The sequence below is a fragment of the Macrobrachium nipponense genome, chromosome 6 (assembly GCF_015104395.2).
Source record: "Macrobrachium nipponense isolate FS-2020 chromosome 6, ASM1510439v2, whole genome shotgun sequence".
NCBI lineage: Eukaryota > Metazoa > Arthropoda > Malacostraca > Decapoda > Palaemonidae > Macrobrachium > Macrobrachium nipponense.
In genome coordinates this window covers 63762505-63773714 of record NC_061108.1, presented here as the reverse complement: position 1 = coordinate 63773714, position 11210 = coordinate 63762505, and the positions used below count along the sequence as shown (strand labels likewise).

General features: G+C 47.1%; 1 protein-coding gene across 1 annotated transcript in view; it reads right to left on the bottom strand.

Annotated features, from left to right (window-relative positions):
• LOC135216540 (adenylate cyclase type 9-like) overlaps window positions 1–9911 on the bottom strand; it is a 702034-nt gene extending 692123 nt beyond the window's left edge. Inside the window, exon 1 of the mRNA XM_064251914.1 lies at window positions 9805–9911. The gene's annotated coding sequence lies outside the window, so the exon portion shown is untranslated. The remainder of the gene's footprint in view (window positions 1–9804) is intronic.
• Window positions 9912–11210: the final 1299 nt, after the last annotated feature.

Below are 11210 nucleotides of genomic sequence, written 5' to 3'. Positions count from 1 at the left end.
CCACTTTCATACTGAATAAATTTCCGTGCCGAGCGCATTCGTTCGGCAACGGGCATACAGGTCAAAAAATTATAAATGAAAAGAGCACTTACTTACGATTTTCATCTACACATTTCCAACCCAATATACGCGGAGCGAGCGCTCCCCAGCCCTCGGCACCGAGCTACACAATACGAGGATCATTCTGGGTAAAATGAATTCCCGCAATTACGCCCTTTCAGTCCCGGCACTCGGGTAATCGGAGGCGTTGTGAACCAAGATCCTTAATTCACAATTGAATTCAATGAAATGATTGTACTTACAATTCAGTTTCACTAGATACATAAGAAAAAGAAAAACACAATCATGCGAAAGCAAACGACGATGAAGCGGGTCAGAGAGCGATGATACACGTACACCACGCCAGCAGGCCGAAAGCAAAAGTGTTTGTTTACCTACCAGTCGCGCGCGAGCGCTGTCGGACAAGCAGTTAACTACCGACCGAACCCCTTGTTCGAAAGCTTACGACCTATCCAGCTGCCGCTAGTACCTTCCTATTGTAAAAGGGACCGAAGGTTTGTATGCCGTGCGGAACAAAATTAAATTTGATGCAATTAAATAAATGAAAATGATAAGAATACTGCATTGCGAATCCACTTTCATTGCATTCTATTCATACAAAATAAGAGGCTCGTGCCCAGCGCAATCACGCTCTCGGCAACGAACGCACAGGGCAAAAATATAATGAAAAGAGTACTTACATTTTTCAATTACACACTTTCGCCCAAAATACATGACTCGGCGCGAGCGCGCCCGCCCTTGGCACTGAGACATAATTCAAGGGTATCAATTTCATGAAAAGAGCGGAAATCGCCACATCTACGGCGATAGCTCCATGTTGGCTCATAATTAAGTAATGAAAATGAAAACAGTGTACTTACAGTTTCATTTTCAAGTCAAACAAACCATTAGTAGAAAACACAATATAAACAAAGCATACGACGATGAAGCGGGCAGAGACGAACACGTCCTTCACACCCGCGGCCGAAAGCAAAAGTGATTCTCAGGCGCGCGCACGATCGGACAAGCAGTTAACTACCGTTCTCCCCTTGTTCGAAGCTTACGACCGTCCCAGCTGCCGCTAGCTACTTCCTATTGTTAAAGGACCGATGGTTTGTATTACGTATCGGAACAAATATGGCTTTAATTTCTAACTTTGGAGAAAATACTTACCTACTTCTAAAGGAGAGTAGAGGTCTTGAGCTCCTGTTATCATCACCCTGATGACCATCTCCAGTGTCAGGATGTGTTAAAATACTTTTTCGGAGGGTGGCCAAAACCGTGGTAGTCGACGAGTTGGCCAGTCCACACAGTTGTTTACCCTACATACTACAAATAGATACGCTAATTTCACTTGTTTCCCTGGTTTTGTGTAAGTCTTATACCTAGTTTGTAGGGTAAACACACAGAAATATGACAATTTGTCGAAAATTGCATTTTTCCTAACTATACAAACCTGAGGTCCTTTAACAATAGGAAGTAGCTAGCGGCAGCTGGAACGGTCGTAAGCTTCGAACAAGGGGAGAACGGTAGTTAACTGCTTGTCCGACAGTCGCGCGGTAAACAAATCACTTTTTGCTTTTGGCCTGGCCTATGCAAAAATACACAGAGTGAGGGGGTGCATGAGGAGGGACTATATGTAAAGGACCTCAGGTTTGTATAGTTAGGAAAAATGCAATTTTCGACAAATTGTCATTTGTTCCGATACGTAATACAAACCATCGGTCCTTTAACAATAGGAAGACTCACTTCTTGGTGGGAGGAATCTGAGTCTTTTGATGAACAGACTGGTGTTCGTCCATCCCTGGAATGCCTCCCTGTCGTAAGAGCGAGGGAGGGATCCAAGCCTCTGTCCGATTGATCGGGGTGTGCACCGCAGATCAATGGTCAGACCTCTGGGCCGAGTACTAAGAAAGAGGCAAGCGTATCTCTTCGTACCAGCAAGCAAGAACTTGTTTCCTGTTTGCAAGAGGCACATAGAGTATGGGTTGTCTCAAGCTGGCATCCACTTTTTTCCTCCCCCTTGTTTGGAGGAAGTGGTGGGATATACGCTCCTATCCCTAGTGAAAGGGATAGGATGGGGCTCTGTTGAGTAGCTCACCTGCATCTTGTCCTTATCCAGCAGGGTGACGACCGTGTCCCTCTAACCACAGGTAGAGGGGAAGAAAAGATGGGAAGAGGAGCCAGTCACACTCTCATTCACTCATCCATTCTTATGGTCACACCAGGACTCGATGCTGTTCAGCCTGCGAGGGTCTGGGTTCGCTACACAACTGTTGAGCAGCCACCACGGGTCCCAAGGAAAAGGATCCAAGGACCTGTGGGCAATATCCCGAAGGTAGAAGGAAGGGCATGTGGTCTGGTTGACCAGACCCCTGCCTTCAGTACCTGCGCCACGGAGAAGTTCTTGCGGACAAGGCAGCATCTCCTCGCATCGAAGGCGGTGAAGTCCATTAGGGAGGGTATTGTGAAGGACTCGAACCCATCGTCAGTTACCGAAGGGTTCTGAGTCTTCGCTACGAGATCGGTACGAAATCGAGCGTCACAAATCCCCATCCCTTGTGCTTGACTTCTCAAGAGAAGTCATGCAGTTACCTAAGACGAAAAGAAGGGAATAGTCGTATGACCTATCCTCTTCTCGACTTTGGTTATGTACAGTACTCATACTGACAAGCTATTAAGACGAAGTAATGATTGCTCTGGAACAACCGAACTAAGTCCACAGCATAGTTCGTAACTGACTCGGGCGCTCTGACAGCTGCCGACTGACTGGTTCGGAATCAGTAGAGGCAAGTTGTCCAAGCATCCGGGTAAGTCACGTGACCTTCGCCCTTTAAAAGAGTTATGCTGAGAGACCAAACAAATAAAATATTTGTTAGTCACCGATGCCGGACGGCACGGCGATGATTCTCTTAATGCATAAGCTCAAAAGGCGAAAGTCAATTGCCTTCAAAGACCGAGGTCCCTGATGGGCAAGAAAATCTCATAGACGTTGGATCTCAGCTTAAGGAAGAAACAACACTATGTGAACGTTGAAAGACGAAGGTAGGCAATGAATGCAACCTACGTCTTCCAGCTGAAATCGAGAGAAGGAATCTCAAGATTCTAAACCTGTGCTTACAAATGACTGAAAACGCTAACCGCCATTTCATTGCTGTCCGTTGTGCAAATGAAAAGCGGGGCGTTCTTCAGTAATGAAACACAGGGGAGTGCCGCTTGAAGAACTGCTTCTCATGGGCTGAACGTTTGGAAGTAGAGCTGGCAGGTGTGGGAGTAGGCGATGTCTTTCAATACATCTGCTAATCCGGGTGAACAATGAACAATTGTACACCTCCGAATACAGATATTTTTGAGGACAAACTCAGATTCCGCAAAAATCATTCGCATTATCGGGATACAATGCAGCAAGAGACATTATTACAGAATTCTGTTACCGTGCGGTAAACAGAAAGATGAGAGTCGAATAGATATCTCTGTTTAAAATTCTCGCATACCGAAGACGATGATACTAGCGTTTCACAGCAGTAGATAGTCATTCATGTATGAGAAGAATCCCCGTTAATCAGAGACTTAAGTCCGTGATTGTTGGGCAGAGATACGGTTGTTATTCAATCCAAGCAGGTGAGAAAGACATAAACAACCGTCTATCTCAAAGCGGCAGCTGATACTGAAATGCCTCGGGCAATTCAATACGCAGTAGCTGTCGCCTGACGTCGTCATCCTGAGTTGCCAAGTAATCCTTTCCACGAAGGAATGCGTTCGGCTAGAACCACAGAGCATAAAAGATATGCTAGCAATTATATTTAAGCGAAACGAATTTCGGCGGTAAATATAAAAGCTTAAATGGTGTTGTTGTGACAACACCATAGTATATTGAAACTGAAACGGGTCCTGGGAGGTTGCAGGCAACCCGAGTTTGCAGTTCAATTAGAATACTTTTCGTCTAAGTCCGCAATCCGTAGAATAACCAGGATATGCGCCTACCCCTCGGACCATTCAACTGCTTAGCAGAATCATGTCGCGAGGTTAATATACGTAGTATATTTGTAGGATTCTGAACAACGATCTCCATCCTAATTCTTTCCTTCAAGAAAACAAACAAAATAAGGATTGGAGATTGACCACCTTCGTTCTCTATTAAAGAGAGTGAAGGAGAAGTCTTCCTCGAAGGAAAGCTTTCAATGGTGAACAGAATACTAAGACGATAGTTCCAGCCAAACTGGATATTCCCGTCCGTTCTTCTCTATTCCAGGTTGGTCGCCCTACTGTGAGATAGTCTCTTTCAGCAGCAGTCTTCTTCCTAATGCTAGAAATTCCAGGAATTCGAGCATAGGCGAGGTTCCCGATTATCGTGTAACATATCGGGGATTCTCGTCTCGCTCACTTTGGACCGTGGTCTCGCCTAAGTGTTTGGAGATCGTAAGAAACTCTAACACTCTGAATGCGCTAGAAATTCCGTAGAATTCTAAGCAGTCTGCGAAACCCCCACCGAATTCGTCAAACGATATCGGCTGGTGGTCCTCTCGATTCCCGTAGAAAATCGAGAATGGGGCAGGATCCCTCCTCAACGACCGGGGCTTACGTCAGGTAGGACCCGAAGGTCCCCCCCTGGTAGCGCAGTCCCCAACGTGGGATCCTACAGAGAAATCTCTGTAGGATCCTTCCTTTCCCCTCGTAGCCCCGTAAGGATAGAGAGGGAATGGGGGTGGGGGAGGAATTGGCCCCCCCCATACTCGCTCGCCGTTCCAGTGGAACTAGCAGTTTGGAGAAGAGTAGGAGCAGCCATCGCCGCAAGTCTGGGAAAACGTATCGTCAGGAGAAAACGTTTTCCCGAGGAGGGTTACGAACTCTCACTGTAGGTAAGAAGGGTCTGCCGCCACTGTGAACGTCGTCTGGGTGGGGCTGATTGACACCTGACAGGAGAGAGCCGATACCGTCCTCCGACTCATTCCAGTCCTCGTCGAGGTCGAAACCTCTCAGGAGGACCGAAGGAGTATTTAAATACGGTGTCCGAAGACACGTAGAAACGCCGCTGTCGCAGTAGAGGAGGAAGGAATAGCTTGATCGACCGCCAGAACTGAGAGAGCCTTCTTGTCCGGAGACGAGAGACTCTGGTTCAGACAGAAATCGGCAAGCTCCGATCGCGGCAAACCCACCGTCGGTTTGGGTTCCCTCTCGGGTCCCAAAACGACTCGAGCAGAGACATGGGCTCTGCTGGTGGGAGCGGCGATCCTGCCTCCCCCCGGTCGTTGTGCTGACGAATCAGTGCAATAACCTGGGTAAAGTTACTCTGAATCTCGGAAAGTTACAGCGTCTTGAGGAGTAGGACCGTCCAGTCCCTCCAACAAGCAGCTCCAGGACCCTCCTCCTTCAGAAGAAGGGCCAGCAACAGATCCCTGACGGTTGCCTCCAATCACTTGCGCGTACGTCCTGGTTGGTCCTAAGACCAACCTGGCACGTGCGGCGTCGTGACGGGATCGTGAGCGGCGCATCTCTCACGATCACTCCTATATACCTCGCTCTTCCTGGCGTATGCCGAGGAAGTTGAAGGTATCGGAGAGACAGAACTGACGCTACCACTCTCTCCCCCTGACGGTCGCCTCCAATCACTTGCGCGTACGTCCTGGTTGGTCCTAAGACCATACGTGGCACGTGCGGCGTCGTGACGGGATCGTGAGCGGCGCACCTCTCACGATCACTCCTAGCTACCTCGCTCTTTCCCGTGTAGGCCGAGGAAGTTGAAGGTAGTGGAGACAGCACCTGACGCTCCCCCCCCGCTCGCTGGGCAGGACCAGCGTACGTGGGGGGCTGCAGCCGATCACCAACCCGCGGTGGGGATCGATCTGCAGGCCTGGCCGTGCCGTCACAAAGCTGTGGCGAGCGGCTCGACTGAGAACGTCGACGCTGATGTCTAGCGTCAGGCGAGCTGTTGCTGGTTACCGTCTCCGCCCGGCTCCCGATAGGAGGCGCGTCAGGTGACCTGCTAGGCTCTTGTCCGCGGTGAGACCGGCGAGCGTCCTCTCGGCGCGTCGAGCCGCTGGTACCAGCCGTGGCTGGTACCGACGACCGCGGGTACCCCTTCCTCGCCTCAACCCGTGGCTGGTCACGACCGTCACGTCACCCGAGCAGCCAGCTGGTCGCTGCGAGAGCGTCCACTGGCCTAGCGAGAGTCGTCTGCACGACACTCGCCAGTCTTCTGCTCCGCGCTTCGGTCTTGGCGGCGAGCGAGCTCGAGTGTCAAGACTTTGGCTGGACGGTCTCCCGCGGGAGACCGTCCACTCGGTACTTCTCGCTAACGAGAAGCCGAGGCGGATCCTGGTTTAGCGGCAGAAACCGCTAAAACCAGGCGAGGAAGTGCACAGCCGAAGCTGGTACTCCTCTGGTCCCCGTCTTCTTCTCCTTGGTAGAAGAAAAGACGGGCCCTGTTTTTCCCGAGGGAGCAGGAGGACCAGCAGAGTAGCTCTCCCCGAATCGCCGGAGCGAGACTGCCCTTAGAAGGTCCCGAAGGAGCCTTCTTAGGGGGGAAAACCCGGTTACCAGCTGGTCGCTGCAAGAGCGGCCGCTGGCCTGGCAAGAGTCACCTGAGCGTCTCTCACACCCGCCTTCTGCTCCGTGCCGCGTCTTGGCGGCCGAGCGAACTCTGGCGCCGAAACTTGGCTGCACGGTCTCCCGAGGGAGAACGTACACTCGGGATCTCTCGCGAACGAGAGACCGAGCCGGAACCTGACGTAGCGGCATCGCCGCTAGCACCAGGCGAGGAAGTACCAGAGCTAACCGATACTCCTCTGGTCCCCGTCTATCTCTTCCTTACGGAAGGGGAGACGGGCCCCGCTCCCGAAGGAGCAGGAGGACCAGCAGAAGGACCCCCCGACCGGGATGGGGCCCTTGAGTTCCCGAAGGAGACTTCTTAGGGGGGTGGCAGCCTTCTTCTTCTTTTTCGGCTTATGGGGCCTTAGAAGTCGAAGGGGAAGAGGCAGCAGCCAGACGAATTGAAGACGAAGATGACAGCGCCTCTTCTTCTCTTCCTCGTCAGTCAGCTCTCGCAGACAGTCGTCAGGTCCTCCATCCAGGAGGGATGCCGGGGCAGTTGCCGAAGCAACAGGGCCCGACTAGCAACCTGTCCGGAAGGACCTGGGACTGGGGAAGACACAACCGTGGGCAGGACCAGACATGGAACAGGCACAGAATCAGGAGCGACAGGAACAGCAACCAGCTCAGGAGCGGCAGGAACAGCCGGCAGCGTAGACCCAGAAGGGGACAGCCAAGCCAACAGCGGGAATCACATCAGCGGCAGGTACGGCAGGCCCAGCGATCGCCTCGATAGAATCATCGGCAGCCAGCGGAACCTGGGTCCTGGCGGTTTTTTCCGGTCCAGGGGCGAGCTGCTGGAACAGCGGAAGTCTGGGGCAGGCAACACGAAGAAAACAGGCGGCGGCGGCAAACCCACCTCGGTACGGCTGCTGCCCTAGTAGCGGCAGACGGCGTCATCGACACAGCATGGGGAGTGTAGACCAGGTAGGTGGGGAGCAGCATAAGCGGCCGTGGTAGTAGGTGGAGACCGCCCCAGAACCTCGCTAGACGCTGCAGCAGCCCGTGGATGCTAGCACGCCTTGCCTCCGCGGTGGTCCATACCTGTCTCAAGGTCGTCTCCCACGGATGTAGCACCTGCGGTAACATAGATAGATTAGTGAGAGGGGTTCCCTCACGCACGGGGGGAAGACATGCCCTATACCCCGAACGCAAGGAAGACCCCAAATACAAAATACAACGAAGAAGCTGAGCGGGGGGCAGGAAGGAAGACGAAGAATCGGATACCAAGGAGTCGCGGGAGAGCTTTCCGACGACTTCCTGGCAGACCTTCGCTTCCCCTACCCCCGCACAGCAGTGAAAAGTAATATGAAAATGAAACGAATATGCCCTTGCATTCACTTCATAGAACTTAAAGGGGAAAAGCAATTCCCGGGTAAGAACGGAAACTTGATCCAATAATATGTGCTATCATAAAAATATATGAAAATGAAACAGAATTACGCACTTGCGATTTCATTTCACATAAAAACTAAGGATCAATTCCCGGGTAAGAACGAAAATGATCAAATTAAATTCCATGCAAATAAATAAATGAAAATGAAAAGAATATTGCAATTGCGAATCCACTTTCATTGCATTCTATTATACAAAATTAAAAGGCTCGTGCCGAGCGCAAAACACAACTCTCGGGTAACGAACGCACAGGGCAAACATATAATCAAAAGAGTACTTACATTTTTCAATTACACACTTTTCGCCCAAATACATGACTCGGCGCGAGCGCCCCGCCCGCCCCTCGGCACCGGGGGGGGGGGGGAGGCATAATTCAAGGGGTTCAATTCATGAAAAAGAGAGGAAATCGCCGCATCTACGGCGATAACTCCATGTTGGTCATAATTAAGTATGAAAATGAAAACAGTTGTTTACTACAAGTTTCATGTTTTCAAGTCACAACAAAGCATTAGTAGAAAACACAATATAAACAAAGCCATACGACGATGAAGCGGGCAGAGAGCGATGACGGACACGTCCTTCACACCCGCGGCCGAAAGCAAAAGTGATTTGTTTGTACCCTCCCAGTCGCGGGCACCGCCGCGACTGTCGGACAAGCAGTTAACTACCGTTCTCCCTTGTTCGAAGCTTACGACCGTCCAGCTGCCGCTAGCTACTTCTATTGTTTCAAGGACCGGATGGTTTGTATTACGTATCGGACAATGACAAAACTGATAAACAATTGAAGAGCGCAAAACGCCACAAAGAATGCCGTAGTTCCCTTAGATAGCCTAAGTACTGGTTAGATGTCGGGTTTACAATTGTTGTGATGGAAGTGCCCCAATGGCTATGGGCACAAGTGGTGCACGGATTTAGCACAGGAAATGGGAAGTTTGTTGACACAAGCGACTCCGCAAACATCGAGATGGCATCAATCTTCTAAAGTTTTTTAATCGAAAGTAAAAATTTCGAAACCGTTTTGGGGTAGTGTGCACTGTGTTGGCCACACTTTTCATTACCCTCTGTTTAAATCTTAAAATATGGCCTTCATTTCTAACTTTGGAGAAAATACTTACTTCGAAAGGAGAGTAGAGGTCTTGAGCTCCTGTTATCACCACCAAAAACTCATGACTGATGACCATCTCCGATGTCAGGACATGTTAAAGTACTTTTTCAGTGGGTGGCCAAGACTGCGGTAGTCGGTGAGTTAGCCAGTCCACTCGGTTCTTTACCCTGGTAGCTTTGGACTGTCAGAGAACACTCAGTGGATAGGAGTAGGAGTTTCAGAGGGGCAGGCCTAGGAAGGTACCTACTGGCCCCCACGGAAATGATTGTCAGTCAGTGATGTAGGAAGCCTGTTTGGACAGCTGCTGCTGTCAGCTGTCAGCTGATGCACTGGGCTACATTTCAGAGATGCGGTTGTGTCCTAGGCCTCCATCATTGCAGTATGCTAACCTACACATTTCACGGGCTCGAACCTTAAGTGAATGCTTCTTTCCTTCATCTGTATCAACGAGTCACAACATTTACTGGACCTAAAGGTGCTGGCTAACAGGCCAGGCGAGACTTGATTGTCGTGCCCGAGACGATACTTTTATTTTACCCTTCTTCTAGTATGATGACTGCCAAACAGGAGGACTCGGGCACTCCCTTCCATTGCTCGCTTTGATCTTCATAGAAACAACTTCGTCTCTGAGGAATAACCACATCTACATACATACAAACTCTGTAGCACTATCTCACCGTACTGTACATGATCCTGAAGGGTGTATAAGACAGAGAAATAACTTGTTTTACGTATTCGCAAAGGGAAATAAGACTTTACTCGTAGCCATTTTGATCAAAACTGAGGATACAGATAGACTATTAGACTCGTTTTCGACGCTGACGAAATCTAGCAAATCTTGCTTTTATTTATTCATTATATTTATCATTATGTAATAAAAGTTTATGGCAATTTTAAGCTGACTAACAATTGACAATGAACTATTCAATTCAATGTGTGGGACAGAAGCTCATTATAAAAGTTTAGTTAATATGTTATGAAAATGAGTCATACATAGCCTGGTATGAATGACCATCTACTTAAAAACGTTACTAGGAATCTGCATATTTTATCATGCAAGATATTGATGGATGCCATATCCGGTCATTAAGTTCAACACAAATAGAGCGGAAAGCGTATCATTAGCAATCACTTTCAACAAAAGCGTATGTCTGTGTGTCTGATCAAACGAACACACGGATATATTATATAATAATTATATATATATATATTATATATATAATATATAGTATATATATATATATATATATATTAGATATATATATATATATGTAATATATATATATATAAGATTATATATATGATATATATATATATATATATATATATATATATATATATATATATATATATATATATATATATATATATATGATATATATATATATATATATATATATAGATATATATATATATATATATATATATATATATAATATGTATATAGATATATATATATATATATATATATATATATAGTATATATATAGATATATATATATATATAGTAGATATATATATATATATATATATATATATATAGATATATATATATATATATATATATATAATAGATATATGTGTGTGTGTGAGTGTTGTGTGTGTGTGTGTGTAGTATTATATGAATTCTTATCACATCGCCGACATTTGTAGCTTAATGCATATATATATATCTATATATATATATATATATATATATATATATATATATATATATATATAGATATATATATAATATATATAGAATATATATTCTATCATATATAATAATATTTAATAAAAGGAGCCCATAAAAACACCAAAATGTAGAGAGAAAAGTACTATATTTCAGAGACTGCTGTCTCTCTCTTCAGGTATATGAATGAGAAAAGTTTACAGAAAAGGTGGTATTTATACCAAGAGATCCGTCCACAAGTAAGCCAATTTAGGTCACCCCCGCTGATAATCTTCCTTTAATCTTCTTAAGCGTTGGTTGAATGAAAACTTCGTCGACGACATCTGAAATCCACACGCCCTTTTGAGATGTTCATTACCTGCTTCTCTTTTATTAAGGTCGATTCCATCATTTGACTCTTGTACCGGC